The sequence below is a fragment of the Mobula hypostoma genome, chromosome 15 (genome assembly GCF_963921235.1).
Source record: "Mobula hypostoma chromosome 15, sMobHyp1.1, whole genome shotgun sequence".
In the NCBI taxonomy this organism is placed as follows: Eukaryota; Metazoa; Chordata; class Chondrichthyes; order Myliobatiformes; family Myliobatidae; genus Mobula; species Mobula hypostoma.
In genome coordinates this window covers 64611026-64629502 of record NC_086111.1, presented here as the reverse complement: position 1 = coordinate 64629502, position 18477 = coordinate 64611026, and the positions used below count along the sequence as shown (strand labels likewise).

Genomic DNA, 18477 nt, shown 5'->3' with positions numbered 1-18477 from the left:
GTAAAAATCCTGACCAGGATGTTACACTCTGGTGTAACCGTTGAAGCCATCAGAAAATGGCGTAATTATTATGTGGGTAATGATTCCAAAGTTTATAACCAAACAGTAAAGAACAACAGAGAAAGTGAATGGTCCACCAAACTCAGCAGACAATCCCACTCACCCCTCAGTACTGAGTCCTGCCTGCCTTTCATGGACTTCACAGCAAGAAACTTTCCCAGACGGGCAGACAATCTAAAGGGAGAAACAAAGCCACAAAGTGAAAACAATTCTAGGACCTTTCTCTCCAACTCCACCAGCCCTCCAACCAAAAGAGTGAAAACCAGGGGTCATTCACCAGAGCTGTCCCCTCGGTGGCTCTGGTGATTCAGGGCTGTAGCTCACCATCACCTTCAGAAGAGATATTAGGGGTTGGGTAATAAATATTGGGCGTAGGAGATTCAGCAGATGCTGAAAATCTTGAGCAACGCATGCAAAATGCCAGGAGAACTCAGCAAGTCAGGCAGCAGCTATGGAGGGGAATAGACAGTCGATGTTTCAAGCTGAGACTCTTCATCAGGACTGGAGGGAAGAGAGCAGAAATCAGAATAAAAAGGTTGGGGCGGGGGGGAGTACAACCTGACAAGTGATAGGCAAGGCCAGGTGAGGGGGATGCTGGGTGGGTGTGAGAAACTGGGAGGTGATAGATGGAAGAGTGAAAGGGTTGAACAGACAATACTGTGCAAAAGTCTCAGGCACATACTTACAGCTAGGGTGCTTAAGACTTTTGCACAGTACTGTTGTAATTTTATGCATTGCACTGTACTGGTGCCACAAAATAAAAACAGCTTTCATGGCAAATGTGAGTGATGATAAATCTGATTCTGATATGGGTCTCTATTGTGGACTGGGAGTGGGAAGGGGGCATGGAGAGGAGAATCATGGCTGGGAAAAGGGGAAGAGAGAGAGAATGGAGTGGGAAGCATCAAAGAGATATTCTGTAACGATCAATAAACTAGTTGTTTGGAATCAAATGACCTTGCCTGGTGTCTCAGGGCTGGGTGTGTCTGCACCCGTCCCTGGCACTCCTTCTCTGCGACCTGTCTCACACCCTCCCGCAACGCTCCATCCTCACCATTCCCAACATCCCTTGCTCCCGTAAGATTCACAAACTCACTCTCTGTTCCACATCGACAAATACAGTACTGTGCAAAGGTCTTATGCACATATATAAGATTTTTGCACAATACTGTATATTTGTTAAAATAGGAAGGTGTTTGAGAAACAGAAATAAGAGTACTTAGGTTTGTATTAGCTCATTAGTATTAAATGTTATTTGGTAACTGGAAACACAAACACACACACACACACACACACACACACACACACACACACACGCATATATATATATGCCTAAGACTTTTGCACAGCAGTGCAGAACATAGGACGGTACAATGCAGTTCAGGCCCTTCAATTCACAATGTTGTGCAATCCTATAACCTACCCCAAGATTAATCTAAACGTACCCTCCCACATCGCCCTCCATTTTTTCTTTATCATCCATCAGCCAACAAAGAAGGAATCTAATAGGAGAGAACAGTGGACCAAATAAGAAAAGGAAGGCGGGGTACCAGACAGAGGTGATTACCAGTTCATGGGGCAGGGGAGGGGGAGAGAAGGGTTGAGAGGGTAACCAAAATGGGGAATGGAAAAAGAGAGAAGAGTGATTGGGAAAACTGTCAATGCTAGCCGGTCCAATAACTTCCCACCTCATAGCCATACAAAATAGGAACAAGTGCAGACTCCAGTTTTGTGACTGAAAAGTGAAAAGGAACTTTTTTAGCATCCCCTATTCCCCCTCTGATGAGTCGTATCATTCACCGGCATGAGAGGCTTTTTCATGCAGCCAATGGAAATGAGTTATTCCGTGCTGGGAATATTGAAGGCTTTAGCACAGCTCCCCTGTGCCAAGACTTCAGACAAGTCAGATTGAAAACATGTGCACTGTTGCAGATCAGGAAGCGTAATCCCCTGCTCCAAGTTACTATCAACCCCCGGGATCGGTGAATAATTGCTGGCAAGCATCTTATTGACACAAATAAAAGCTGGAAATGCATAACAGAGTATATCATTTATTAAGGAAAGGAGTAGGTTAATGTTTGGATTAACACATCAATGTCTTTGATGAAAAGAAATATAAACCTAACTTTTTATAGAAGCTGACTACAGAGCCAAAGATTATATTTCCAACAGTGGCAGTTTCCTTTCTTCTTTTTATTTTATTTTTATTCCACATTAGTGGCCTCAGTGTCTCTCACATGTACATCTCACACATACATCTCATCAATGTATCTCTCACATACATCTCAAACAATGTAGCTCACACATACATCTCGTAATGATATATCTCACACGTGTATTTCACACTATGTATCTCACATGTACATCTCATATAATGTATCTCACACATGTACAGCTCACTCAATGTATCTCAAACATACATAAAATTATAGTCAAATATCCCTTTCACTCCACATTAAACAGCATCAATTGTTCTGAATTAGAATCAGAATCAGGTTTAATATTACCGGCATATGTTGTGAAGTTTGTTCTCTTTGCGGCAGCAATACACAATAATGGAAAAAATGTGAATTACAGTAAGCATTTATATATAAAATAGTTTAATTAATTAAGTAGTGCAAAAATAGACATAAAAATGCCATGAGGTTGTGTTCGTGGGTTTTACATCCATACAGAAATAGGATGGCAGAAGGGAAGAAGCTGTTCCTGAATCATTGAGTGTGTGCCTTCAGGCTCTGTACCTTCTTCCTGATGGTAGCAATGAGAACAAGGCATGACAAGGGTGATGGGGGTCCTTAATGACGGACACCGCTTTTTTGAGGTATTGCTCCTTGGGGTGGTGTCCTGGATACTCCAGAGGCAAATGGTCATGATGGAGCTGACCAAGTTTACAAATCTCTGCAGTTATTATGATAACAATTAAGACAGGGTTGTATATGGTGACAAGTAAAGTAAAGGCATCCATTAGTCTTGCGAGACCATGGATCTGCGCCTGGAAAGTCTTCACTCTCCATGGAAGACCAGCAGTTGCCCATGCTGCAAGTCTCCCCTTTCCACAGCACCAATGCATTAGGACCCATACAGCTTGGCACCGGTGTCATCGCAGAGCAATGTGTGATTAAGTGCCTTGCTCAAGGACACAACACGTTCCCTCGGCTGGGGCTCGAACTCATGACCTTCAGGTAGCTAGTCCAATGCCTTAACCACTTGGCCACGCGCCCAAGTGACAAGTACGTACTTTGATAATAAATTTATTTTATTTTGAACTTTGAATGCAGGCATTCAAGTCTCCAGAACATGTGCAGACTGGTAGGTTAATTAGTCACTGTGAATTGACACGTGCATTGTTGATTGGGAGGAGTTGATGGTAATGGAGAATTAATTGGAGAATGGACTTGCTCTGTGAAGATCATGAGATGAATATACGGATGTGCGTAAAATTGGGAGGGCATAATTTGAACCTTCAAGCCTGCTCAGCTGCTTTTCAAGATGATGACCGATCTCTCTGTAACCTCAGATCCACAGCAATCATTCAAACCTTTGTTTTTCAAGATTCTACATACCTTCCCTTTGCAATGATTCAGATTGCCTGTTTCCGATGCCCTCAGAAAAGACCTTCAATGAAAATAATTCACATCATATCTGTTATAGAGGGGTGATCACTCACTTTAAAACAGTGAGCCCTATTTCTAGATTGCCTTATATAAGGAATCCTACTCAGAACATTTGAGATGCTGGAGGATTTCAGCATCTATGCTGGGAAGTGGACAGTCAGTGTTTCGAGCCAAGACGTCAAGATCTCTCACATGGACTGATCTGGTCCAATTGAAGTCTCTCAGCCCTAACTGTCAACTATCCTTTTCACTTAATAGATAGAGCTTGACACTTTCAGTTCCTCCAGCATCTCATGTGTTGCTCCAGATTCCAGCATTTGCAGTCTTTGAAGTCTTCATTCTCTGTACATCACTTTGCGCAGACCCCTTGGGTTCAACTGATGCAGAACTGAGAGGGTGTTACTTTGTCAGAAGTGCAGTTCTTCTGATGAATTATTCAAAAGGAGCTCCCATATTGTCCATTTTTAGTGGATGTGAATGACCTCTATAAAACCTATATTAATCAGTAGAGAACCTCCAAGAGGACTACAACCTTGTCGTGGTTTGGGGCCTTGTGTGCCTCAATGACCCATAGAGCTATGTTGGCTGAAGTCAGGGTTTTATGCTTTGGCTCTTGGTAGGGTCACCCATGCCAAACAGCTCAAAGGGTAGAGGTCCACCGGTTCTCCAGGTTTGGGGGTTCAGCTCAGGACTAACAATCCTGACTGGTCAAAATAATTGTTATGGAAACAACAATGAAGAATACTTCTACAGCTGTGCAATGGTATTCCTGAGTCTCTACCTGGGACTTGCATGACTGACAGTAGTGAAAACAGAGAGGAAGTTACTGGCATGATGAAGGGAGCCCTGAGCACCGCCAGAGATGAAGGATCTTCATTGCTGCCTTAAACACCAGCTGTGTAACTGGCAGTAGGTAATCGGTGGAGAATCATTTCCATACTGGGCAGGGTGAACAAGGTTTACAAAATCCATTACAGTGTACATGATGCAACTTGAAGAATTTTCAAAGAGAAACAAGAATCTACATAAATTCGTACCAGGCTGTGGAGATGTCCCGGACTCCAAGAATTTAAAAAATTCATTTTGAAACCTCTGCAGCAACCACTCTCTGATGATTAAAATAATGTGGCCTTTGTTTCCATTTTTTCGGTACTTAGTCGTAAAAATGATCAGCGAAGAGAGGGGAAGATAATTTGTCCAACAACCAAGAAGCACCCAATCATGTATTGAAGAGCTTGTCTACTCTCCAATTTGTTGTAAGTGTTGGGTGGGGAGGACAGGAAGACAGCAGTGATGTGTTTGGAGAAATGAGATCATGTGATTAAAACTCCAGGAATTCTTTCAAGTAGAGTTAGCAATATTCGGTGGGAGGAGAAGATGGCAGCGCGCCGCGCGTGCGCAGCTCTCTGATGAAAAATGATGTCGTATCTGTTAAATTGGGGCCGTGGACAATTCTGATTTGATGGAGAATGGATGTGAAAGCACAGAGGAACATCTGGAGAAATTTCTGAAACGCCCGTTCGCTGCTGTCGTTACTGTGTGGTCAGGAATCTTTCGGAGGGTAGGCCTCAAAATCCCCGGCCTTGCCTGCTTTTGGCGACTGAGAAGGAGGTTGAATCACTTGGACAGAGATGGCGCTCAGTACTCGGTGTCGGAGAGCTGATCAGAGCTCTAAGTTTTTGGATGACTCACTCAGATTGTGGTCAGCATGGCAGGGAGAGTTTTTCTTCCTTCTCCCGTGTGCGTGAGATGTGGGACATTTGAGAAACTTTGAACTTTACTGTGCTCACGGACTTTCTTCATCAAGTTATGGTATTGTTACACTGTTTGTAACTATATGTATAGTTATGAGGTTTTGTCAGTTTTTTCAGTCTTGGTTTGTCCTGTGTTTTGTAATATTACACCGGAGGAAATAATGTATCATTTCTTAAAGCATGTATTACTAAATGACAATAAAAGGGGACTACGTGTCTTCATAATCTAATGTATTTGCATGTAGAAGAAATTATCTGCTTCAGAAGATGAGGACAATTTGTACTTACACCAATTCTGAAGTTATTTTCTATCAGATAACACAAGTGTCATTGTATACAAAAAGAACATTAGATAAAGCTGTAGAATGGACTGATCTTCGTGAGTTGGCAATTTGAATAATATGGATACATTCAAAAGAAAGCACGCTTTTCTCATACAAGGGACAGCTGAGTATAGAACGTGTTGATAGTTTTGACAAAGGAGGGAAAGAGGAGGCTCATGTGGATTGGATATATAGCAGGGTTACATAATCTGTGGTTTACATACTGATGCACTATGTGATTAATACATTCTTTTTCTCTTTTCATGACTCTTCGAATTCAAGACCAACTAAATTATGTATATTTTGTAGGAGTGTATGCAAATTTCTGAACGATATATCGCCCATTTCTTTGTAGTCTGGTGGGGTCTCCAAACCAGATGTTTAGACTGCATTCCTAAACATTGAATCTCCACGAGGACAGCAATTGGCGTTATAAAAGAGAACAATAATGTTCTTTTTTTAAAAAAATGACCTAATAAAGAAATAATATAAATGAATGTCTATCAGCCAGCTGTTCTCTGAAATCAGGCTGGGGAAAACTCTGGAAATATTTAAGGAACAATTAGATGTGGTGAGGCAAGAAAGGAACTGTAGATATTTTTTTTCCCTGGAACAATTAGTGAGAGAGGCTCTCTTCATCCCTTCCTACTCCCTGTTCTAATGAATTCATGCCCTGTCATTTTATGCTACACTCCACTTCTCGTGCCTACACTGGCACAATCAGTACTCTACAATGGCTTTGTATGTCCCGCTGCTATTCTGTAGAGTTCCTCTTGCCAATAGACTCTTTGTCATTTCCTGTCAGAGTCACCTTATGTTCAGATACTCCTGCACCAGTTTACATACATAAACTCGGTGGCCACTTTATTAGGTACAGCAGTGAAGTCCAGCATGGTCTTCTGCTGCTGCAGCCCAGCCTCTTCAAAGTTCGATGTGTTGTGTGTTCAGAGATGCTCTTCTGCACATCACTTTTCTAATAAGTGGTTATTTGAGTTCCTGTTACCTTCCTGTCAGCTTGAACCAGTCTGGCCATATGCCTCTGACCTCTCTCATTCACTCACAGAACTGCTGCTCACTGGATTTTTTTTGTTTTTTGTACTTTTCTCTGTAAACTCTAGAGACTGTTCTGTGTGACAATCTCAGGAGATCGACAGTTTCTGAGATACGCAAACCACCCTTTTGGCACCAAGAATCATTTCATAGTCAAAGTCACTTAGATCACACCTCTTTCCCAATCTGATATTTGGTCTGAAGAACAACTGTACCTCTTGACCATGCCTGCATGCTTTTATGCACCGAATTGCTGCCACATGATTGCTGATTGGATATTTGCATTAAAAAGCAAGTGCATAGGTGTACCTAATAGAGTGGCCACTAAGTGTCTACATTTAAGCTAATCTTACGTGCTAAATATCCGGCCACACTCAACAGTTAGATGTACATTGTATTTTATACGATTGCCTTTATTTTTATATTTATTGTGTTTTTATTCTTATTGCATCCGTTAATGTTGCATTGGATCTGGAAAAGCAATTCGTTTGTTCCCCTTTGCCCTCGTGTACTGAAGAATGTCAATAAACAATCTCGAATTTCATTTGTCACTAGTTACCTCTGGGACTAAAATGGCTTCTCACATCTCTAAAAAGTAAGTATTCAAATGTATTTGGATCTGGGGGGTCTGCCTCTATGTTACAGGTGAGTTTTAGCTTGTCAAAATCATTTGGTGTAGGTGGATGGAACCAGGCAGCACGGACTAGATGGGCCAAAGGGCCTGTTTCTGTGTTATAGTGCTCCATGACTGTTCCACAATCTATGGACTCACTTTCAAGGACTCTATACGCATACTTTCAATATTATTTATTTAATTTTGGAATTGCACAGTTTTTCTCCTTATGCACGTGAGTTATTTGTCCATCTTTGTTTGTGTGTAGTTTTTCATTTATTCTGTTGTGCTTCTTTTGATCTACTGTAAATGCCTGCAAGAAAATGAATTTCAGGGTAGTCTATGGTGACATATACTGTACATACTTTAATAATAAATTTACCTTGAACTTTGAGAAGACATTGGTGAAAGGGTTTGATAGAGTAAATGCAAATTTATTTCAACTTGTAGATGGGATCAAGGATCTGGAGTCAGAAGTATATCAATCTAATCAAGAATCTGGCAGGAAGGAATGGTGAGAATATCGAACTTGCAACTTCATGATAAGTTTGAGGCAAACAACAAAGATGCATTTACAGCGGAGCTGGATAAACATGATAGAGATGATAAAAGGTTATATTGATTGTCCAATAATCTGCTGGAGGAATTCAGCAGATTGAGCACTATCTGTGGGTGGAAGGGAATTGTCAATGTTTTGGGTTGAAACCCGTGTCAATTCTGGCTTAATGAAGAAGATGGCACGAGTGAACAACACAGGGCGGACTGGTTCTACAGCCTGCAATCAATGAACAACACAACTCTAAATTGAACTGAACTGAAGTAAACTGAACATTTCTAGGCTGTTTCAATGACTCTGTGGCTTGATGTTTTATATTCTGTGCTTTTCACCCATTTTTTTTTGCTGTTTGCACGATTTGTTGTTTTTTTTTGGAGCATTGAGTGTTTGATGTTTTCTTTGATTAGGTTTTATGGTGTTTCTTTGTTTCATGGCTGTCTGTGGAAAGATGAATCTCAGGGTTATACACTGCATACATGCCTTGATAATAAATGTACTTTGAACTTTGATTGGCCTGCTGAGTTCCTCCCGCAGACAGTAGCTCCACATTCCTGAATCTGTAGTCTCCTGTGTCTCCATCACATTGATGGGTTTAGCTGACATGGTGGAAGGAGACGTGGAGCAGTTTACCAAATGGCAGTCACTGTGATTACTTTTTGTGTTAGAGTTGTAGAGAACAACAGCTCAGATACAGCCCATCTCATCTATGCTGACCTGATTTTTTGCCTGGTCCCATCTGGACCATATCCCTCCCTATCCTTTCCATCCACGTAGTTATCCAAACGTCTCTTAAATGTTACAATTGTGCCCGAATCTATCACTTCTGCTGGTAGCTAGTTCCACACTCGCACTACCCTCTGAATAAAGAAGGTCTCCCTCAGATACCGCTTAAATATTTTGGCCTTTACACTAAACCTATGACCTCTAGTTCTAGTCTCACCCAGAACAGGGGAAAAAGGGTTCAAGCATTCATCCTATCTATATTCCTTGTAATTTGGGATGTTTCCATCATTTGCTGCGCTCCAAGGAATAAAGTCCTATCCAATTCAACCTTTTTGTATAACTGAGCTCCTCAAGACCAAGCAACATCCTTGCAAATTTTGCAGCAGTATTTCAAATTTATTGATATCCTTCCTGCAGGAAGGTGAGCATTAATGTGCACAATGCTCTGAGTTCAGCCTTACCAATGCCTTATGCAACTTCAACATAACATCCCAACTCCTGTACCCAATGTGCTCTTTTTCATTTTGTAATACTGTGGATTAGTCCAGGTTTGGTTCTTTCTGCTCAGTTCAGTCTATGCTGTACACATCAGCCAAAGTTGGCCACAACAGTCCAGATTTCTACATTGGCCACGTTGCTCCATTTCAACCAAATCTGGCTGTTTCAGCCCATACTGGTTCAGATTGGGCCTCATAAATCCACACCCATTTCCATCAGGCCTCAAGAAACTCACGTACAAATGATCAGCCCTATCAAGATGTACAAGATAATAAGAGGAATAGATAGAGTGGATTGCCAGCACCTCTTCCCCAGGGCACCACTGCTCAATACAAGAGGACATGGCTTTAAGGTAAGGGGTGGGAAGTTCAAGGGGGATATTAGAGGAAGGTTTTTTTACTCAGAGAGTGGTTGGTGCGTGGAATGCACTGCCTGAGTCAGTGGTGGAGGCAGATACACTAGTGAAGTTTAAGAGACTACTAGACAGGTACATGGAGGAATTTAAGGTGGGGGCTTACATGGGAGGCAGGATTTGAGGGTCGGCAAAACATTGTGGGCTGAAGGGCCTGTACTGTGCTGTACTATTCTATGTTCTCTGTTCTATGTGAACCAAGTAAATCTTTATGAATAAATAAATTGAAAAAAAAAGCCTCTGACTAAGATTTTAGTAACCTTCTATGAGAATGAAATGTTCTTACACATAAGCTGGTTAATTTCCCTCCCACTGATGCTCTTTGGGTAGCGGGATGGAGATATGTCTCTACCAAAGAAGGTGTAAAGTGCTCCTTCCCTCCACTAGCCTGCAGGTCACCCTTGGGCAAGGTGTAGCATCCACTTAGACCGCTCCCCCCCCCCCCCCCCAGCCACGATCAGGATGATGTGAAGCCATGGGAGCAGCTGGTAGATGGTCTTTTGAGTAGTTGGTGCATATCACAAGTCCTGGTTAAATGAGTACTGATGTCAGGCAGACAATCTCTGAAGAGTATTGATAATGGTTGGGGTTACCCACCTAGTAAAGACACTGTCAGAGAAGGTAATAGCAAGCCACTTCTGTAGAAAAAAATTGCCAAGAACAATCATGGATATGAGACCAGGATCACCTATGTCATACAACATGGCGCATAAAGATGACGATGATGGTGATGACTGATGCTATGATACGAGAACTTTTTCATAGTAGAGTTCCCACATCAAAACCCTGGAATGATCTAACACTATGAACAACATTTTAGCTGATGCCAAAGAGCAGCTCAAACAAGAACCCAAGTTCACAGTTTCTAGAGTAGGTTACATGGTCGGCACAATATTGTGGTTCAAAGGGCCTGTAATGTGCCGTAGACCTCTATGTTCTACGTTCACAGTGATGCAATGGGATTACAGGAAAAGGACACTATCAACCATCTTCCTCTCATAGGCTTAAATGAAAATGAATTATGAGAGTATCTGATCAACACGACTTGTGTACTTCCAATGGCCGTTCCAGTCAAAGTCAATGTTCTCTTTGTGATCTTTTCAGTTTCTGTGATTACTACAGCTTTACCTAGAAATTTTTCACAATATATAGAAACAGAATCAGGTTTATTATCACTGACATACAGTACTGAGCAAATGTCTTAGGCACTCATACTGTATATAGCTAGGGCACCTAAAACTTTTGCACTGTACTGAAATAATTTTATTTATTGCATGGTACTACTGACACACAAAAAAAAACAAATTTCATGACATATGTAAGTGATGATAAACCAGATTCTGATGTGGGTCTCTATTGTGGACTGAGAATGGGGAAGGGTCAGGGAGAGGGGGATCATGGTTGGGAAAAAGGCAAGAGAGAGGGGAGGGAGTGGGAAGCACCAGAGAGACATTCTATGATGATTACTAAAACAATTGTTTGGAATCAAATGACCTTGCTTGGTGACTTAGGGCTCGGAGTGTTCCCACATGTACAAAAACCTGTCCCTGGCACTCTTTCTCTGCCACCTGTTCCACACCCCTCAAGCAGTGCTCCACCCACACTATTCCCAACATCGTTTGCTCCTGTCAGATTTCCAAACTCGCTTTCCGCTCCACGTTGACAAATACAAATTTGGCCTGTCCCCTAAAACCCTTGCTAATTTTTATAGATGCACCGTAGAAAGCTTTCTTCTAGGGTGCATCACAACCTGGTATAGAAATTGTCCTGTCCAAGACCGGAAGAAGCTGCAGAAGATCGTGAACACGGCGCAGCACATCACACAAGCCAATCTTCTGTCCTTGGACTCACTTTACACCGCACCCTGTCAGAGCAGTGCTGCCAGGATAATCAAGGACACCACCCACCCAGCCAACACACTTTTCGTCCCTCTTCCCTCCGGGAGAAGGCTCAGGAGCTTGAAGACTCGTATGGCCAGATTTGGGAACAGCTTCTTTCCAACTGTGATAAGACTGCTGAACAGATCCTGACCCGGATCTGGGCTGTACCCTCCAAATATCCAGACCTGCCTCTCGGTTTTTTTGCACTACCTTACTTTCCCTTTTCTACTTTCTATTTATTATTTATAATTTAAAATTTTAATATTTACTAATTTTTACTATTTTTAATATTTAATATTTGTAATCCAGGGAGCGCGAAGCGCAGAATCAAATATCGCTGTGATGATTGTACGTTCTAGTACCAATTGTTTGGCGACAATATAGTATAAAGTATAAAGTATACAATGCAGTGCAAAAGTCCTAGGCACCTTAGCTACTGTGTATATAGGTGCCTAAGACTTTTGCACGCTATTGTATATCATGAAATTTGTTGTTTTATCGCAGTGCAAGATGTAAAAATTACCAATAGTTACAAAAAAAATGAGTAGTACAGAAGAGGGACAATGAGGTAGTGTTCAGTGGGGTTTCAAGATCTGCTCAGAAATCTGATGATGGAGAGGAAGAAGCTGTCCTAAAATAGTGAAGATCTACAGTCTCTTGTTGGTCCTTCCTGATAGTATTAAATTGGTCTTCCCCACAGACAGTCACAAAACAAAGAACCATGGAACCAACCCGCCTAAAGAAAAAGGTCAAACATCAAACTCCCTCCCACAGTGTGCAAAAAAATCGCACAAACCTCAACAAAAAAACAATTAAAAGCACCGAATATAAAACACAAAAGGCATATTTCAGTATAGTTCAGCTCAGTGTTCATTATCTGCAGACCGCCCTGATTCAAGAGTCACCCCGTAGTTGTGACAAACGAGGAGTGAACAGAACAAGAAATAGAAACTAGAACAAATCATAAAAAACTCATCTTAAAAACTGAATTAGAGTCCAAATCTACAATCCACATTGATTAACCTTGCTCCAGCTCCACCCACTGATGTCATTGAGGGAAAGAGAGATCACTCGAATGCAAGAACCTTCACTCGGTGGCCGCGAGTGCAGACATCTTGCTGCAGGTGCACCTACATGCGGACGCCTTCTCTGGCAGCAGCAAGTGAGAGGCTGGTAGACAGCGCTGAACACTAACTCACCTTCCGCACTCGCTTCGATTATTTCACTCCTCCTCAACGCTTTAATTGGCGAGATTAGCGAGAGATGGGTCCACACCTGTCTCCCGGCTTCCTGTACTCCATGGCGTGCACATTGACGACAGCCTCGTGGAACCCTCTCGGAGACAGCTAAGCGCCAGATCGCCCGATCGGCCCAAAATCACACCACAAGAATGTACGTTACAGGCTGTAACAGTAGCCAAACCACATCTGAAATAAAAAGAAGCCATAAAAGAAGTGAAAGGGATTACTTCATGACTCGTCTTGAGGACATCGCCTTTAGTAGCATTTTTCGCAGAGGATATCTTCTTCCAGAAGCCATTAATGATAGATGCCACTTTCATGAGGTATTGCCTGTTGAAGATGTCTTTGAAGATGGGAGTCTTGTCCCAGTGATGAAGGCGGCTGAGTTTACGACCTACTGAAGCCTCGTTCAATCCTATGCATTGGAGCCTTCATACCAAGTGGCGTCAGTCAGAATGCTCTCCACAGTACATTCTTAAAAAAATTTGCTAGAACCTTTGGTGGCTTACCAAATCTTTTCAAACCCTTAATTAAGTATAGCCAAAGTGTCTAAGCTATCTCTCATACCAAATCCAATTCTCCCTGCAGTTCTTGGTTTAAAATAATGAATTGAACAGTGCTGTGGGAGAGATCCATGATCACGCACCTGGACATTTATGAGGGGCAGGAGCCAATGGCATGGTGCGAAAGCAGTCGGCTTGCCCTCACATTGTGCATGGAACAATCAGTTGTGTACTTAATAAAACTAATATCTGACCACTCAGCCTAGTGACTCAGGAATCAGGAACTAAATCTGTCAGTCATGCAAAGTAAGACGTTCTCTTAAACAAATTTAAAAGTGAGTATTTCTTGTGCAGAGTGGTGGGTGCATGGAACGTACTGTTAGCAATGGTGGTGCAGGTGGATACAATAGGGTCTTTTAATAGACTCTTAGAAAGGTACATGGAGCTCAGAAACATAGAGGGTTACGCGGTAGGGCAGTTTCTAAAGTAGGCTACATGGTTGGCATAACATTGTGGGCTGAAGGGCCTGTAATGTGCTGTAGATGTTTTATAAGATGGCCCAGGGATATGATGCAGTTTGTGTATGTTTAGCTTCTGAATGTTCAATGGGATGCAAAATGTGGTGATGATAAATTTTTGTAACCCTGAGGTTTGGCCAGCATGCGTTTGTCTAGGGGAAGGCAGCCTCTGGCCCAGCCAAACTGAAAAATCTCGTTTGTGTGGATGCTGTGTGATGTGTTGCCCGGTTACAAATCTGAACCACAAAATATCAGACAGTACACAGTATGCAAATTAAACAAATGAACTTTATAAATCCTAATCTGACTATAGGGTTAGTAAAGAAAATAAAAAGAAAAACAGCCAATTTTAATGAAACAGTCTGAAGTGCATGTTGGAGCCATTCGTCCCCCACCGACTGTCGCTGACCATCGGACCTTTGCTCCGAGTCCACTTTGTCCAGCGATCTACCAACTTTTTCCATTCGTGTCTTCTCTCTTCATCTCTCGCCAACAAAAGACCATGAAATCCCTGCTCCCAGACCCACAAGAAAGAACAACATACCTCTCATTGGCTAGCATACATTCCAAAGCCCCCGTTATCTCTAGTCATAACCCAGACATTGCTGCTACAGAGAAACCATTACCTTAGCAGTGAAGCATTACAGAGAGGCCATTACATTAGCAGTGAAACCTTACAACGCATTACATTTACTTTGTTTTTGTAGCTTTTGAGAGCTGCATCATGATTAATAATGAAATTAAAACCAGTAGGTTAATTCGACATATAACAAAAGGTACCATTAAATCTCTGGAGTCAATTAAACAGGATCGGAATACAGTCTATGTAGATGATTATAGATGAAGCATATGAAGCATTTGTTTCTGCAATAACTAATTTGCATGATAAACATTGCCCACTAGTTAAAAAAGTTGACAAAGAGAAGTATATCGATAAGCCTTGGTTAACAAAGGGAATATAAAATGCTTGTAAAAAGAAAAACGTACTATATAAGAATAGAATAGAACAAAGGAAGCTGAAATTAAATAAAAGATATATAAAAATAAGTTAACAAGTACTATGAGACAGTAAAAATACTTGGAGAGTTTTAAATGAAATTATTAAAAGGATAAAAGAAAAACACTTTACTTTAATTCAAACAATGATATGGTAATAAAGGATACTAATTTGGTTGCAGATAGGTTTAATGATAGTTAATGTGGGAACTAAATTAGCTAAATCAATTACTGAACCCAGCAATAAAGATGGAGTAAATAGTAATATTATCAATATTAACACTTACACTATGTTTATTAGTGCAACTGAGGAAAAAGAAATAATTGATATTGTATATAAATCAAAGAGCATGAAATCAACAGATTGGAATGGAGATGATATGTATTTAATTAAAAACACCATTGACTGTGTTGTGAAACAACTGACTCATATTTGTAATCCTTTGATTGCTGGAAAATTTCCCAATAAAATGAAAATAGCCAAGGTCATTGTAATACACAAATCTGGAGATAAACATGTATTTTCAAATTCTAGACCAGTTTATTTGCTCTCACAGTTTTCCAAAATATTGGGAAAATAATTGTAAGAAGTTTAAATGATTTCATAACAAAACATAATATACTCTGTGAACAGCAATATGGTTTCAGAAAAATAGAACCACTGTAATAGCATTAACAGAGTTTGTAGAAGAAATATCAAACACTATAGAAAGCATTGAATACACAGTGGGAATATTCCTTGATCTAAAAAAAGCATTTGACACCATTGACCATAAAATATTATCAACAAAATTAGAAAGATATGGTATTAGAGGGGTGGTACATGACTGGTTAAGTAGTTATTTGGAAGACAGGTATCAGTATGTATACATAAACAACCGTCATGGTCCGGATCGGGGTCCCTTTAAATTTACCTTGTTTATGTTACGATCCGGACCGTTGATTCCCTGTTTTCCCGGGTCCCTCGGCTTTGAAGATTAGAGGCAATTAACGCTCGGCTGAACCGGTAGTTTATAGTCTCCGGCTTTCAGCTGTTCGGGGCGGGAGCGTCTGCAAAGTCATCCAAGGTACGGTGTGCTGATGTCATCTGGCCGGAGCAAGCCTAGTCTCTGCCGAAGCGAGTGCTGGTAATTCGCCCTTCCTCACTGGAGCAACCTTGTCTAGTTATCTCGTCGAAGCGAGCCTGCAAAGTTTCCTCATCAAGGTGAGTCCGTCAGTTAACCCGCCGGAGAGAATCAGGAGCCGCTGTCTACTGTTCCTGGGCCGAGTCTAGAGCTCGCCACTACCCGGAGGTTCCAAGTACCATGTCCTAGCCCTGGCGGCATCCGAGTAACTAGTTAAGTTCTGTCCCTGCAGTCTGTGATTCCTGTCCTAACCCCCCGCCGTCTGAATCCCGTCTCTGTCCCTCTTGCCTCTAACCCTCGTCTGTAGCCCTCGCCTGCACCTCGGTCTTGTTCTTTTGCTGGAGCTAGATAGGAACTGTGTTCTTTGGTATTTGTCTTGACTTGTCCTTGCCTCTGGGGTAAGTCAGGCTGTCTTGCTGTTGCCCTGAGGGGGTCATGAGGCCTGGACTTAGGTCCTGTACCCAAGGAGGGGTCTCTGTTCTATGTGTGAGTCCCAGCCCTATGTCCTGTTCCCAAGGAGGGGTCCTGGCTTTGTGTTCTGTGTATGTGTCCATGGTTACATGTTCCTCCTCTCCCTAGCCCATGTCAAGTCCTTGCCTGGTTCTGGGGTCTGAGCCAGAGGCAAGACCCAGGTACTGGGTCCTTGCCCAGTCTCTGGCTTAGAGTCCATACCCTAGCCTCTTCATGTCTCTCCTAGTTCTGGGATCCAATTCTGAGTCCTAGCCCAGACCCTTGGTCCCAGCCTAGTCATAGTTCTGAATCCCTGTCCAGTTTGCTACTCCTGCTCCTGCCTTGCTCTCCTGGTATCGAACAATAAACTAAATCTAAGTAACCTCACAAGATGTGTCTTGCATTTGGGTCCACCCTTGCTCCTGATGCCCCTGCCACTGACAACTTGAATTCAAAACTTTTGAGGGTAACTTGTGGGGTTCCACAAGGTTCAGTGCTTGGTCCATTACTGTTCATTTTGTATATAAAGGATATCTGTATGGTCTCAGACATCAAAATATATATTTGCTGATGATACAACTATATCTTGTAGGGGGGAACATCTGAAACAACTTTTGGAAACAGTGAAGAAAGAACTGAGAATTGTAAAGAAATGGTTTAATTATCACTGAAGCTAACAAACTAAATTTGTAATATTTGGAAACTGTACCAAACTTGTAGTAAAGAGAATAAATGATGTTGAAATTGATAAGCTATTTGAAACAAATTTTTTAGGAGTGGTAATAGATAATAAATTAAGTTAGAATCCACAAATTATGTCAAAGCAAAAATGTCAATCTATGCAATACTATACAAAGTGCAAGATTTCTTGAATCAGGAATCTTTGTATACATTATACTGTTAGAGTCCCATACATGACTTGCTGTGTAGAGGTATGGGGAAATGCATACAAAACAAATACAAACTCAATTTTTCTACTCCAAAAGAATGTCTTGCGAATTGTAAATAAGATGTTGTTATGAGCCAACCAATCCACTATTTATTCAACTGAACACTTTAAAATTCAGATTTCACAGATTTTAAAATAATACAAATTATGTATAAAGTTAGAAAGACAGTTACCACAGTATCCAAAGGTTGTTTAAAATGAGAGAAAGCTAACATGGTTTGAGAGGAACATGTATATTTCAAAATCAAAGGATAAGAACAAATGTAAAAAAAAAATCACTATTTCAGTCAGAGGGGTGAATCTATGGAACAGTTGTAGTGAGAATTTAAAAACATGCACCACACTTAAGTTTATTAAAGTATTTTTAAATATTTTTTTAAACAAATAAAATGCATGATTTAAAATGAATGGGAGTAATGTAAATGATAGTTGGAATTGGATTTTGTTAAAAGATTATGGAATTTTGTTTTGATGTGGTGATTGATGCCAAATATGTTGTATAAGCAGGGGGAATAGGTGGAATAAGCTGTAGCTTCAGCCAACGCCCTTTTGGTCTGTTTTAAAGAATATCTGTTTTTTCTTTGTAATTTTTTCCTATGAAATCATCATTGAAAATGATGCTTTTGATATGTTTGTACTGACTGAAATAAATTTCATTCATTCAACATTGAAAGCACAATCTCCAATGCTGTACGTGTGGAGTCTGTGTTGTGATTAGCAACATTAAATTGCCCCTGGCATAAGTGGCTGTTGACAGGAATAGATTAAATTCAAAGTAAATCTATTACCAAAGTATACATATGTCACCATATACAAAGCTGAGATTCATTTTCTTGCAGGCACTCACAGTAGAAAGGCATACAGTAGAACATAGAACAGTACAGCACAGTACAGGCCTTTTGGCCCACATTGTGCTGACCCACAAACACTGCCTCCCATATAACCCCCCACCATAAATTCCTCCATATAACTGTCGTGTAGTTGCATAAATTTCATCAGTATATCTACCTCCACCACTGACTCAGGCACTGTATTCCACGCACCAACCACTGAGTAAAAAAAACTTTCCTCTAATATTGTGCTTGAACTTCCCACCCCTTGAAGCCATGAACCCTTGTATTGAGCAGTGGTGCCCTGCAGAAGAGGTGCTGGCTATCCACTCTATCTATTCCTCTTAATATCTTGTATACCTCTATCATGTCTCCTCTCATCC

At 41.2% G+C, this 18477-nt stretch overlaps 1 long non-coding RNA gene across 4 annotated transcripts in view; it reads right to left on the bottom strand.

Moving 5' to 3' along the window:
• The window catches only part of LOC134356933 (uncharacterized), a 99730-nt gene extending 83936 nt beyond the window's left edge, over positions 1 to 15794 (bottom strand). For 2 of the 4 annotated variants that reach the window (XR_010020469.1, XR_010020467.1), the window contains exons 1-2: positions 15656 to 15794; positions 12683 to 12910 (exon numbers count right to left, since the gene is read on the bottom strand). This is a non-coding gene — a long non-coding RNA (uncharacterized LOC134356933). The other 2 variants (XR_010020468.1, XR_010020466.1) reach the window with 2 other exon arrangements.
• Positions 15795 to 18477: the final 2683 nt, after the last annotated feature.